This window comes from Saccopteryx leptura, chromosome 5 (genome assembly GCF_036850995.1).
Source record: "Saccopteryx leptura isolate mSacLep1 chromosome 5, mSacLep1_pri_phased_curated, whole genome shotgun sequence".
Lineage (NCBI taxonomy): Eukaryota > Metazoa > Chordata > Mammalia > Chiroptera > Emballonuridae > Saccopteryx > Saccopteryx leptura.
The window spans coordinates 69,976,816-69,989,186 of NC_089507.1; the positions used below are offsets into that span (position 1 = coordinate 69,976,816).

A 12,371-nucleotide genomic window follows, 5' to 3' on the forward strand; every position below is an offset into this window, starting at 1 on the left:
GATTAGTGGGCCTCCAGCCAAACCATTGACCCCCTTGCTCAAGCCAGCAACCCTGGGCTCAAGTCAAGGACCATGGCATCATGTCGATGATTTTATGCTCTAGCCAGTGATCCCATGCTCAAGTCAGTGACCCCATGCTCAAGTCAGTGACCCCATGCTCAAGCTGGTGAGCCTACACTCAAGCCATCAACCTCAGGGTTTCAAACCTGGGACCTCAGCATTCCAGGTTGACACTATCCACTGCTCCACCACCAGTTCAGGCCATATGAGTTTTTGGAGGACAAAATTATTTATCCTATAAAATCATGGGAAGCTCAAAGAACACCAAGCAGAATAATTACTGAATAAATTATACATCAGTATAGCATATTCAAACTACCTAAAATTAAAAATAAAAAAGCCAAAGATAAAAAAAAAAAGGATCTTATCTCTAGAGGAGCAAAGATAAGAATTACATCCAACTTCTCCTTAGAAACCAGGTAGGCATGAAGAAACTGTAGTGAAATATTTAAAGTGTTGAAAGAAAAAAACACTAACCTAGGATTCTGTGCATATAAAATTTAAACTTCAAAAGTAAAGAAACAAATTAAAACTTTCTCAGATAATCATACATTGAAGAAATTTTTTGCCAATATGCTTGCCTTGCAAAAAATATCAAAAGTATTTCTTTAGAGTGAATGAAATTGTTATAGGTCAGAAATTATAAGGCAACCTCTGAAAATGTTTTTTTTAAAATATGTCTTCTTTTTAAAATATGTATAATTTATATGCTAGGAAAGAAGAAAAAATTGAATCATATAAAATGCTCAGTCCATCAATAGCAAAAAAGAGTGGAAGATAAAAATAGGAACAAGAAATTGGCACAATCAAGAGAAATCAACAACAAATATAACTGGTATTAGTCCAAACATATCAATAATAACTTAAAACAGCAATGGTCTAAATACAATAATTAAAGACAGTGTCAAAGCAGATCAAAACAAGACCCAACTACACATTCTCCAAATAAACAAATAACCCTCCTTAAATTAATCTATAAAGGCCAATCACTTTTCTATCTACCATCAATAAATAAGTGCAATTTGAAATGAATAACACATGCCATTTATATTAGCACCTCCCAGAATAAAATACTCTGGGTATAGCGCACTTGATGGGGATTCCATAATGCTTGGGCCTTTGGACAGCAGGACCCACAGCCTTTACGTGAGCCCCCAGCTTGTGCCCCTTTCTTTTTTTTTAATTTTTTTTTATTTATTCATTTTAGAGAGGAGAGGGAGAGAAAGAGAGAGAGAAGGGGGGGAGGAACTGGAAGCATCAACTCCCAATCAAGCCCAGGGTTTCGAACCGGTGACCTCAGCATTTCCAGGTTGACGCTTTATTCACTGCGCCACCACAGGTCAGGCCCAGCTTGTGCCCCTTTCACAGGTCAACCTGCCTCTCATCGCTCTGCCACCAGACCCTGTTCAGCCCCAGCTCCTGTCTTGGTGGCCCTCCTACTCATAGTGTCTCCAATAGTGCCTGGGGCTGCCAAGCTGCAGCCAATGCTCAAAATAGTTCTAAGAATGTGACCTTCACTAGCCACAGCAATCAAGCAAAAAATAAGAAAAGGTATCGAAGGGTGTGGGCAAGAGTGACATCTGCTCATAAGATGGAAGAAGCATCTGCTCTGAACTGCACACTCTCACTTGTTAGCAGCGTGCCTCTCAGCTCCGAAAGACAAGGACTGCTTCTCCTCTCTCCTTGTCCTTTGCTTTCTGTACATTTTTAAAAATCTTTATTTTATTGATTTTAGAGAGATGAAGAAAGAGAGCAGGAGAGAGACAGAATCTGTTTCTGTATGTGCCCTGATCGGAGATCAAACCAGCAACCTCTGCACTTTGGGACAATGCTCCAACCAAACGAGCTATTTGGCCAGGGCTGCTTTCCCCACATTTCTTGATTTGATGTTGAAAGTTGGACAAGCTTCCCTCTGACTGACTCTCCCCTACTTTTCTCTTGTTGATTTAATTTTTATCTCTCCAGTGTCTAAAGTTTTGACTCTAAATGCTTCCTTCCTCTCACTACCTCCTTTATTACAAATTCAATGCACAGGTGAGATGTAAAATAATAATAATAACAAAAATAAATGAATAAAAGGTATCCAAATTGCAAAGGAAGAAGTAAAACTCATTATTTGCAGATGACATATTATATGTCTGTATATAGGGTGGGGCAAAAGTAGGTTTACAGTTATGAGTATGCCAAACAGTTTATTCTTGTATTATTATTTATTCATTATTGTATTATTTTCCATATGAACAATTTGTAAACTTACTTGTGCCCACCCTATATACAGAGTGAATCTTAAGGATTCCACCAAGGATGGAATACTATTAGTATTAAGGATAGTTCTAAGGATACTATTAGAACTATCAACCAATGATATTGGCACCATTCAACACCAACAGGAAACCCTAATTCAGGGAGTGGTGAAGAAGGAAACCGTATTCAATGCAAACAGCTCAGTTGAGGACTTTGAAAACAGCATGGCTGTGGAAGAGCTCTATGAGGAGGTCTTGGGGCAGTGAAGCCCTGGAGTGAGGTCCCTTTCCAGCTAGATAGCTCTGCTTTAGTCTGGTCTGCTCCAGGAAGCTAATGTTTTAGCTCCAGCTCCAGGAGGGGAAACACAAACTCCCACTCCTGATAGAACACTCTCTGAGCCAGAGGAAATGACTTATATGACAGAAGTTTACCCCTCTCACCCCAGTCCCTGATTTGCCTGTCTCCATGCAAATGAGGACTCCAAATCCTCACAGTTTGATTGGTCTAAAAAGCACTATCCTGATTGGTCAGAATGAAGTTACTCTGATTGGTTGGTGAAGATGTTGGTGGGAGATATGGTTGCACAGCTCTGATTGGACAAGGAAAACTTCAGTCTTACAGGCTGAAATACAATCACAGGAACTGCTTCTTCAGAGCTGGCTCATATGACAAGTGCAGGCAGGCAGTTTAGTGTAGCTTCTCTGAGAAGTGCAGTTTGCCTAAGAGGCACCAGTGTAGAAATAGTTACTAGACTCTGTTTTTTTTTTATTTTTTATTTTTTTATCATTAGAGAGAGAGAAGAAGGGAGAAAGAGAGTGAGAGAGAAAAGCTGGTTTGTTGTTACACTTATTTATGTGTTCATTGGTTGATTCTTGTATGTGTCCTTACCAGAATGGACCAGAAACCTTGATGTGTAGGACGAGGCTCTCTTGCCAGTGCTGGTTGTTTTTAGTTTGCTTTTTTTTTTTTTTTACAGAAAAAGAGAGAGTCAGAGAGAGGGATAGACAGGGACAGACAGACAGGAAAGGAGAGATGAGAAGCATCAATCATTAGTTTTTCATTGCGAGTTGCAACACCTTAGTTGTTCATTGATTGCTTTCTCATATGTGCCTTGACCACGGGCCTTCAGCAGAGTGAGTAACCCCCTGCTCGAGTCAGCGACCTTGAGTCCAAGCTGGTGAGCTTTTTTTGTTCAAACCAGATGAGCCCGTGCTCAAGCTGGCGACCTCGGGGTCTCGAACCTGGATCCTCCGCATTCCAGTCCAACGCTCTATCCACTGCGCCACTGCCTGGTCAGGCTGTTTGCTTTTTTGTGTGTGTTGTTTTTTTTTTTTTTAAAGATTTTTATTTATTGTAGGGAGAGGAGAGAGAGAGAGAGAGGAATGAGGGTGAGGTGTGGGAAGCATCAAGTCGTAGTTGCTTCCCATATGTGTCTTGACTAGGCAAGCCCAAGGCATCAAACCAGCAGCAATCTCAGCATTCCAGGTCAACGCTCCATCCACTGTGCCACCTCTGGTCAGGCTCATTTTTGTTTTTTAATTTGATTCCAGTTAGCCTTAGGAGCCCTTCTTAGTAGTTATCTTTTTCTTTCAGCATCCACAGAACTAATAAATTCAGAAGAGTAACAAAATTAATATACAGGAGGACTTCTGTAACTGTGTCACTAGGGAGGTCCAGAGGTAGGGTGTGGAAGGGGATCTGAGTTCGCCAAGTGCTACATCAGGCCTTGGAGGGGGGACAGGGTGGGAGTCCAGGGGCAAAGGGAGGAAAAAGTGGAGGAGTAAATAGTGGGCCAGGCAGGAGATGGCAGAGTTAGTGCAGAAATGAATGAACCAGGTTTTCTGCAGCTGGATATTTCTTCCCTTCTTCCTTCCCTTTTCCTTCTGTGTTTGAGACTCGTATGAGGGAACTGAGTTTGGGCAGCTGTGGCCAATGAATGGAAAGGCAGGCTTTCTTCACCTCTTGCCCTCCTTCTCCAGTGTGCTCAGTGTCTGACACCATGGTGGCAGCAGCACCTCCTTTTTTTTTTATTTTTAATTTTTTATTTATTCATTTTAGAGAGGAGAGGGAGAGAGAGAGAAGGGGGGAGGAGCTGGAAGCATCAACTTCCATATGTGCCTTGACCAGGCAAGCCCAGGGTTTCAAACCGGCGACCTCAACATTTCCAGGTCGACACTTTACCCACTGCGCCACCACAGGTAAGGCAGCAGCACCTCCTTGGATGAACTCAGTCCCTCCTCCAGCTGCCCCAGGGGCCAGGGCGGGTACTCAGGCACTCTTTCCTTTGCCGTCCCTCAACGCTCAGTCCCTTGGACTGGTGCCTCCTGTCATGCACCTTAAGGATCAGGGCCTGTCTCCTGCTCTGCTGTAGTGCCTCCTCGAGGTCAGATGACCAACCAGAGCTGGAACTCCCAGAGTTTCCAAACGATCTGGAGATGGAATTTGCCTGGGGAAGGGAGAGGGAAGTACGTTCTCAGCAACTGGACAAACTACATGCATGGTGGCAGTATTGCTGGGTAGTTTTGAAAAATAATACTCTTACTACAAATTTGCAGATGAGACAGAGTAAAGTATGACTACAAAGCATCCATCTGTTTCAGCAAAGCTGTTATATACCTAATGATTTTGATGACTGTCAATTGGATATTAATGGAAATGATGTCTTTGGTATCTTCATGTTCAGGATCCCGATCACAGAGTACATGGGGAAGGATGATCTCCAATAACAAAAGACAATCTAGTTATGGGTCTGAATCCAGCTTGGCTCAATGGTTTCACTGCTATCTGGAGCAAGTGGCTACTCTGCAATTTCTTCATTCAAGGAAAGCCAGCCTGACCAGGCGGTGGCGCAGTGGATAGAGCGTCGGACTGGGATGCGGAGGACCCAGGTTCGAGACCCCGAGGTCGCCAGCTTGAGCACAGGCTCATCTGGTTTGAGCAAGGCTCACCAGCTTGGACCCAAGGTCTCTGGCTTTAGCAAGGGGTTAGTTGATCTGCTGTGGCCCCCTGGTGAAGGCACATATGAGAGAGGAATCAATGAACAGCTAAGGTGTTGCAACGAAAAACTGATGATTGATGCTTCTCGTCTCTCTCCGTTCCTGTCTGTCTGTCCCTGTCTATCTCTCTCTCTGACTCTCTCTCTGTCCCTGTAAAAAAAAAAAAAAGCCACAGTTTAATTGAGAAAATGGCTGAAATGAGAAACCTTTAGAGATATCCTGTGTAAACAACCTGACACTCTGTAGAAGTACTTGGTGCTTATGTTAGTGCTGTCTCTGAGCATGAACTTTAAAGGGATAAAGTAGTAGAAAATGATGCAGATGACTTTCTTACAACACATTCTGATGGAGATTTCTTGCCTAATCTCTAGGGCAGTAAGGAAAAGGTACCTAAACGGTTTAGAATGTTTCCACATCTAAAACAGAAAGGAATTAGTGGCATAGACTTTAAAGGTGAAACAATAATTTTTAAAGCAACTACTGCTGGAAACCTTGCTACACTTTCTCATTGTGTTGAACTAATTGTAAAACATCAGGACAACTGGAAAAAAAAGACTGGTTAAGGAAATTGAGAAAAGAAGAACAGAGGAAGCATTCAAAAATGCCACAACAGACCCTAAGAAAAAAATTCCACTTTGGAGGACCAGAGTATGAGAAAGGCCCAACCAGTCTGACTAGTGAAGAAGAGTTGTTTGATGCTCTTGAAGCTGCTCTTGACAGACAAGACAAAATAGAATAAGTCGCAGAATGAAAAGGCCAGGTTCCACCAGCCTATATCCATGCCATATGCAGGCTCCCTTTCTTCTGCGGAGACTCATGTAAAACTGGCAGTTGGTTGCAGAAGCAGGAGAAATGAAGGAATAAAGAAGTGAAATAGGAAGGGGATTGTTCTGCATTCTTTTTTTTTTGTATTTTTCTGAAGCTGGAAACTGGGAGAGACAGACAGACTCCCGCATGCGCCCAACCGGGATCCACCCGGCACGCCCACCAGGGGGCAACACTCTGCCCACCAGGGGTCGATGCTCTGCCCCTCTGGGGCGTCGCTCTGTTGCGACCAGAGCCACTCTAGCGCCTGGGGCAGAGGCCAAGGAGCCATCCCCAGCACCCGGGCCATCCTTGCTCCAATGGATCCTCGGCTGCGGGAGGGGAAGAGAGAGACAGAGAGGAAGGAGAGGGGGAGGGGTGGAGAAGCAGATGGGCGCTTCTCCTGTGTGCCCTGGCCGGGAATCGAACCCGGGACTCCTGCACGCCAGGCCAATGCTCTACCACTGAGCCAACCTGCCAGGGCTGTTCTGCATTCTTTGAAAACTACCCACACAGTGACAGAAGTTACAGGACATAAGGTCAGCAATTTCTTCTGGAATGTTGACGTTTGCAATGATTGGGAAACCACCAGAGAAAGCTTTCATGTGGTAAAAACATTAGCTTGTAATGCAATCATCATTTATCAAAGGCACAAGAAAGTGTGGTCTGCTTTTCAGAGAGATATATCTTTCTGTCATTTGAAAGATACCAACTTTGACTGAAATGACTCTGAAACTTGGGACATTGTGCAATTCTTCTGTGGATTGTGACAGTGTTTCTCTAAACAGTCGATGTGTCCCTTCCAAAATAAATATTGTTATGACTTGTCAAAACTTGGTAGGTTCTCAGAGAAAAACCTGGAGGTTGGCAGGGACAGCACTTTATGCCGGGGTACACATGGAGCTGATGTGAGCCCTGGAGGACGGGTGCCGGCCTCGCTGTTGTGAGGGCAGTGGCAAAGAGAGTACCCAAAGTTTCTAAAACATTTTCTTCTTATGTTTAAGAAAAAACTGCAGGAAAACCTAGTTTGTTCTAATATTAACAGTGAATGAGAAAATAACAATAATAAAAGAAAAACTAACAATAAACAGCGAATGAAGCAAGGCAGTGTAACGTTTCAAGTCGAAGGGAAAAACCAAAACCAAATTGAATGTTCTAAGCTGTAACATAAGATCTATATCTTTACTTATGGCCGAACACCTTGGTTTTATGTACAAAAATGAAGAATCATTTTTAAAAGATTTTTACTTATTGATTTTGTAGAGGTGACAGAGAGAGAGAGAGAAAGAGAGAGAGAGAGAGAGAGACAGGGGGAGGAGCAAGAAACATCAACTTATAGTAGTTTCTTCTTATATGTGCCTTGATCAGATAGGCCTGAGGTTTTGAACTGGTGACATCAGCATTCCCGGTCAACGATTTATCTGCTGCACCACCAAAGGTCAGGTTGAAATAAAAAAATATATATTTTTTAAAAATGAAGAAATATTGCAGTAACAAAGCTGAACATCTAACACTACCTGTCTCCTGCTAACGCTCTGTGCTTAGCATCTAATAATAAATACATGTAAAACTACATGTACTGCTATATTTTTATTTTTCTAAATTTATTGATTGATTTTAGACCAAAAGAAAGCAAGGGAGAGAGAGGAGAAAGGAAGAGCGAGAGTGAAAGAGTGACAGAAACATCGATTTGTTGTTTCACTTAGGTATGCATTCATTGGTCCACTCCTATATGTTCCCTGAACAAGGACCAAACCTGCAACTCTGGTGCCAATCAATTGAGCTACCTGGCTAGGACCATGCTATATATATTTTTTTTAAATAAGATTTTATTTATTCATTATAGAGAGAGGGGAGAGAGAGAGAGAGAGAGAGAGAGAGAGAGAAGGGGGGAGGAACAGGAAGCATCAACTCCCACATGTGCCCTGACCAGGCAAGCCCAGGGCTTCGAACCGGCAACCTCAGCGTTTCCAGATTGACGCTTTATCCACTGCGCCACCACAGGTCAGGCTATATTTTTATTTTTATTTTATTTTTTTACAGGGACAGAGAGTCAGAGAGAGGTATCCTCTGACAGACAGGGACAGATATACAGGAACGGAGAGAGATGAGAAGAATCAATCTTTAGTTTTTTGTTGTGACACCTTAGTTGTTCATTGATTGCTTTCTCATATGTGCCTTGACTGCGGGCCTTCAGCAGACTGAGTAACCCCTTGCTCGATCCAGCGACCTTGGGTCCAAGCTGGTGAGCCTTGCTCAAACCAGATGAGCCTGCGCTCAAGCTGGCGACCTCGAGGTCTCAAACCTGGGTCCTCCACATCCCAGTCCAATGCTCTATCCACTGCACCACTGCCTGGTCAGGCACCATGCTATATTTTTATACACATCAACTTTGAATCATGACTAAGAATTGATTTTTTAATTTTAGAAACATTTAAAAGTTTTTAAATTTAGCATAGACCTACCTAAGATCCTCAACTGCATCAGGTTTTGTGCACAAAACAAAAGAAAACACCCCCCCCACACACACACAGAACTTGAACACACATGAGACCTGTGTTCTCTATACATGAACTATCTGCGTGGGATTCTTTTTTCAGGCCTACAGTCAAATCTGTGTCCAGAGACGTTTTATTTTTTTGCTATGTATAATTGTAGAATGTATTGCTGCTGATTTCTGTAATGATTCATATTGTCATGTAAAGTGTCACAATAACTGAGGACTATCAACCTGTGACTTCATCTTTTCTATAGTCTTATTCCCATGAAGAACCTTGGTTCTGATGGAGAAACTGTGAAATCTTTATTTCCCCCACCCCGCCTCGCCCCAGATATCTTTTATTTCTATTGTAGTTTTAGTTGTGTGCTGTGCGCTACAGATTTTCCCTTCAGTTTTTTAGAAACCCAATTTGGCAATTCCTAAATTGGTTCTGCCTGCCTCCAAACAGAAACATCTGCACAAATCTTGTGGTTATAAATCACTTTCTGGTAAAATAGTCAAGATAACTGAGCTCACATTTTCCTGAAATTTGTAAGAGGGTATATGATATTACTTGCTAAAGCAAATCAGACTGTTTGACCTTGACATTTGATTCAATGTTTTCAGTATTCAGTAACAGGTATGTATGTTAGGTCTTCTAAGTTGGGTCAGTTTAAAAGATATATTGCAACATATGCATAGAAAATGTCAGCAATGCTCCTGTTCGCTTTCATTAAAAAAAATTTTTTTTCAGAGACAGAGAGAGAGTTAGAGAGAGGGATAGATAGGGACAGACAGACAGGAATGGAGAGAGATGAGAAGCATCAATCATTATTTTTTCATTGTGACGCCTTAGTTGTTCATTGATTGCTTTCTCATATGTGCCTTGACCGCGGGCTTTCAGCAGACCGAGTAACCTCTTGCTTGAGCCAGCGACCTTGGGTCCAAGCTGGTGAGCTTTTGTTCAAACCAGGTGAGACTGCACTCAAGGTGGCGACCTCGGGGTCTTGAACCTGGGTCTTCTGCATTCCATCCCAATGCTCTATCCACTGTGCTACTACCTAGTCAGGCACATTTAATTTTTTTTTTTTTCTCTTTTACATTTAATTTTTTAAAAGATTTTACTTACTGATTTTAGAGAGATGACAGAGGGAAAGGATGGGAGGGTCAGGAAGCATCAACTCATTGTAACTGTGTCTGTAATGTGCCTGACCAGGGAAGCCTGGGGTTTTGAACAGGCGACCTCAGCATTCCAGTCCAACAGTTTGTCCATTGTGCCACCACAGGCCAAACTTTCAGTAAGTTCTTAACACTCACTGGACGTTTTCTACTGCAAGTCATCTCAACTAACGGGACAAAGAGGATGTGGGAACCTTCCAGTAGTCCAGGCTAGGAACCGCTGGACTCCTTCACCTGGGGCAAAATTAAGTAGATTTCCACTGAAGCCCAGCATATAGTGTCCACGGGCTCCAGGTCTAGAGCTGCTGACCAGGCACAGTTCTCTGCCACAAATAACACGCACAGAGGCAAATAGGAAATTACCCAGGAATTGTGCTCAAACATTACAAACCTGCAACACAGGGGAGGGCAGAGAAAGGGCTGCAAAATAAGGGGAAGGGTTTTTATTTGGGTGGAAATTTCACTTGCAAATTACATAATATTCCAGGAGATGCCAAATCAAAGATTCCAAAACAGTTTGCCCAAGTTAATGGTATTTTGTAGTGGAAACGATTTTCTCGTTACAGGGTAATATTTGTTAGTTTTGTGGCTTTCCAAGGTAGGAAAGACCATATACAAATGCAGGTGTACCATAACATATGTGGTGACACAGATACACATCAACATATATACACTCTCACACCACACACACTTAGTCTTAGAGAATAAAGCAGTATCTTTACTGAATGGAAAAAAATACATTATATATTTGTCTGATAGCTATACCAGAACTGTCCCAAAAACAGAAGAAAAAATTCACGGATATAGCATTGAATATTTGTTGTATCTGACAAGCAGTACATAGTTAGAGAGGATATAAACTACAATATACTGTACCACCAAATTACTGACATTGAAATAAAATACCAAGGAGGGAAACAGAAAAATGAAAAGAAAAAAAGAAAAAAAAATACCAAGGAGGAACTGACCAGTGTTGGCACAGTGGATAGACTTACAGGTGTCCCCAAACTATCCCGCGGGCCGCATGCGGCCCCCTGAGGCCATTTATCCGGCCCCCTGCTGCACTTCCGAAAGGGGCACCTCTTTCATTGGTGGTCAGCGAAAGGAGCACTGTATGTGGTGGCCCTCCAACGGTCTGAGGGACAGTGAACTAGCACCTTGTGTAAAAAGTTTGGGGACCCCTGGATCATGGAGCATTGACCTGGCATCCTGAAGAGCCAGGTTTGAAATCCCGAGGTCAGCATGGGCTCATCCTGTTTAAGTGTGGGGTTGCTGGCTTGAAGCTCAAGGTTGCTGGCATGAACCCAAGGTCACCGGCTTGAGCAAGGGGTCACTGGCTTAGTTGGAGCCCCGCAGTCAAGGTATGTATGAGAAATAATCAATGAACAACTAAAGTGACACAACTATAAATTGATGCTTCTCATTTCTCTCCCTTCCTTTCTCTCTCTCTCTCTCTCTCTCTCAAAAGAAAAGATAAGAAAATAAATATATGCCAAGGAAGAATCAAAGCATCTCCTCCACCAAATACAAAAAGAAACACACTTGTTAATGGTCTCAATGAAAGGATTTAGTCTCTAGAAGCCATTTTTTCAGTGGAATGATTATTTGTTTAAATAAAAGATAGTAAGACCCTTGAGGTCTAAAGCATGTTAATAATTTTATATATTTAGTAAATTGGGTGTTTCTGCAGCTCTTTCTTTTCCCCAGTGTTACAAACTGGAAATGATTAAGATTCTGGAGCCAAGGCTTTGAACATAAGCTCACTTATAACGCCAGGCATGACGCCGTCTCCTTCATAAATCCTACTTTCTTGGCTGCAAACTTTTGTCTGTGTCTTATTGGGCTTGGATGCGTGAGGCAAAGGGACCCCTTCGGTCCTGTAACACTTTTAGCTTTCGTCTTCTCTCTTTTATCTCAGGACCCAGGTGGATTCTGCCCTCTGCTGGGCTGACATACTCAGCTCAGGGGTCCATGAAAATGTTTTCTTTTTTTCTTTTCTTTTTTTTGTATTTTTCTGAAGCTGGAAACAGGGAGGCAGTCAAACAGACTCCTGCATGCGCCCGACCGGGATCCACCCGGCACGCCCACCAGGGGGCGATGCTCTGCCCATCTGGGGCATCGCTCTGTCGCGACCAGAGCCACTCTAGCGCCTGGGGCAGAGGCCAAGGAGCCATCCCCAGCGCCCGGGCCATCTTTTGCTCCAGTGGAGCCTCAGCTGCGGGAGAGGAAGAGAGAGACAGAGAGGAAGGAGAGGGGGAGGGGTGGAGAAGCAGATGGGTGCCTCTCCTATGTGCCTTGGCCAGGCCGACGCTCTACCACTGAGCCAACTGGCCAGGGCCGAAAATATTTTCTTTTTAAAATCAGAATTAAAAAAAAAAAAAGGGAAAGTAAGAAACAAAACAAAAAACAGCTTGGTCTGAAGTGGTGCAGTGGCTAGAGCCTTAACCTGGATGCTGAGGTCACCAGTTCGAAACCCTAGGCTTGCCCAGTCAAGGCACATACAACAAACAAGCAAGCAATGAACAACTAAAGCAAAGCAACTATGAATTGATACTTCTCGCTCCCCTCCCTCTCCCTTCTCTCTTTGTAAAATCAATCAATAAAAAATC

General features: G+C 43.0%; 1 protein-coding gene and 1 pseudogene across 1 annotated transcript in view; both read left to right on the plus strand.

Annotated features, from left to right (window-relative positions):
* The window catches only part of LOC136406510 (ceramide transfer protein pseudogene), a 67,596-nt pseudogene extending 60,456 nt beyond the window's left edge, over positions 1–7,140 (plus strand).
* Positions 1–12,371, plus strand: part of HERC3 (HECT and RLD domain containing E3 ubiquitin protein ligase 3) — an 809,237-nt gene that overhangs the window by 54,177 nt on the left and 742,689 nt on the right. The window lies entirely within an intron of this gene.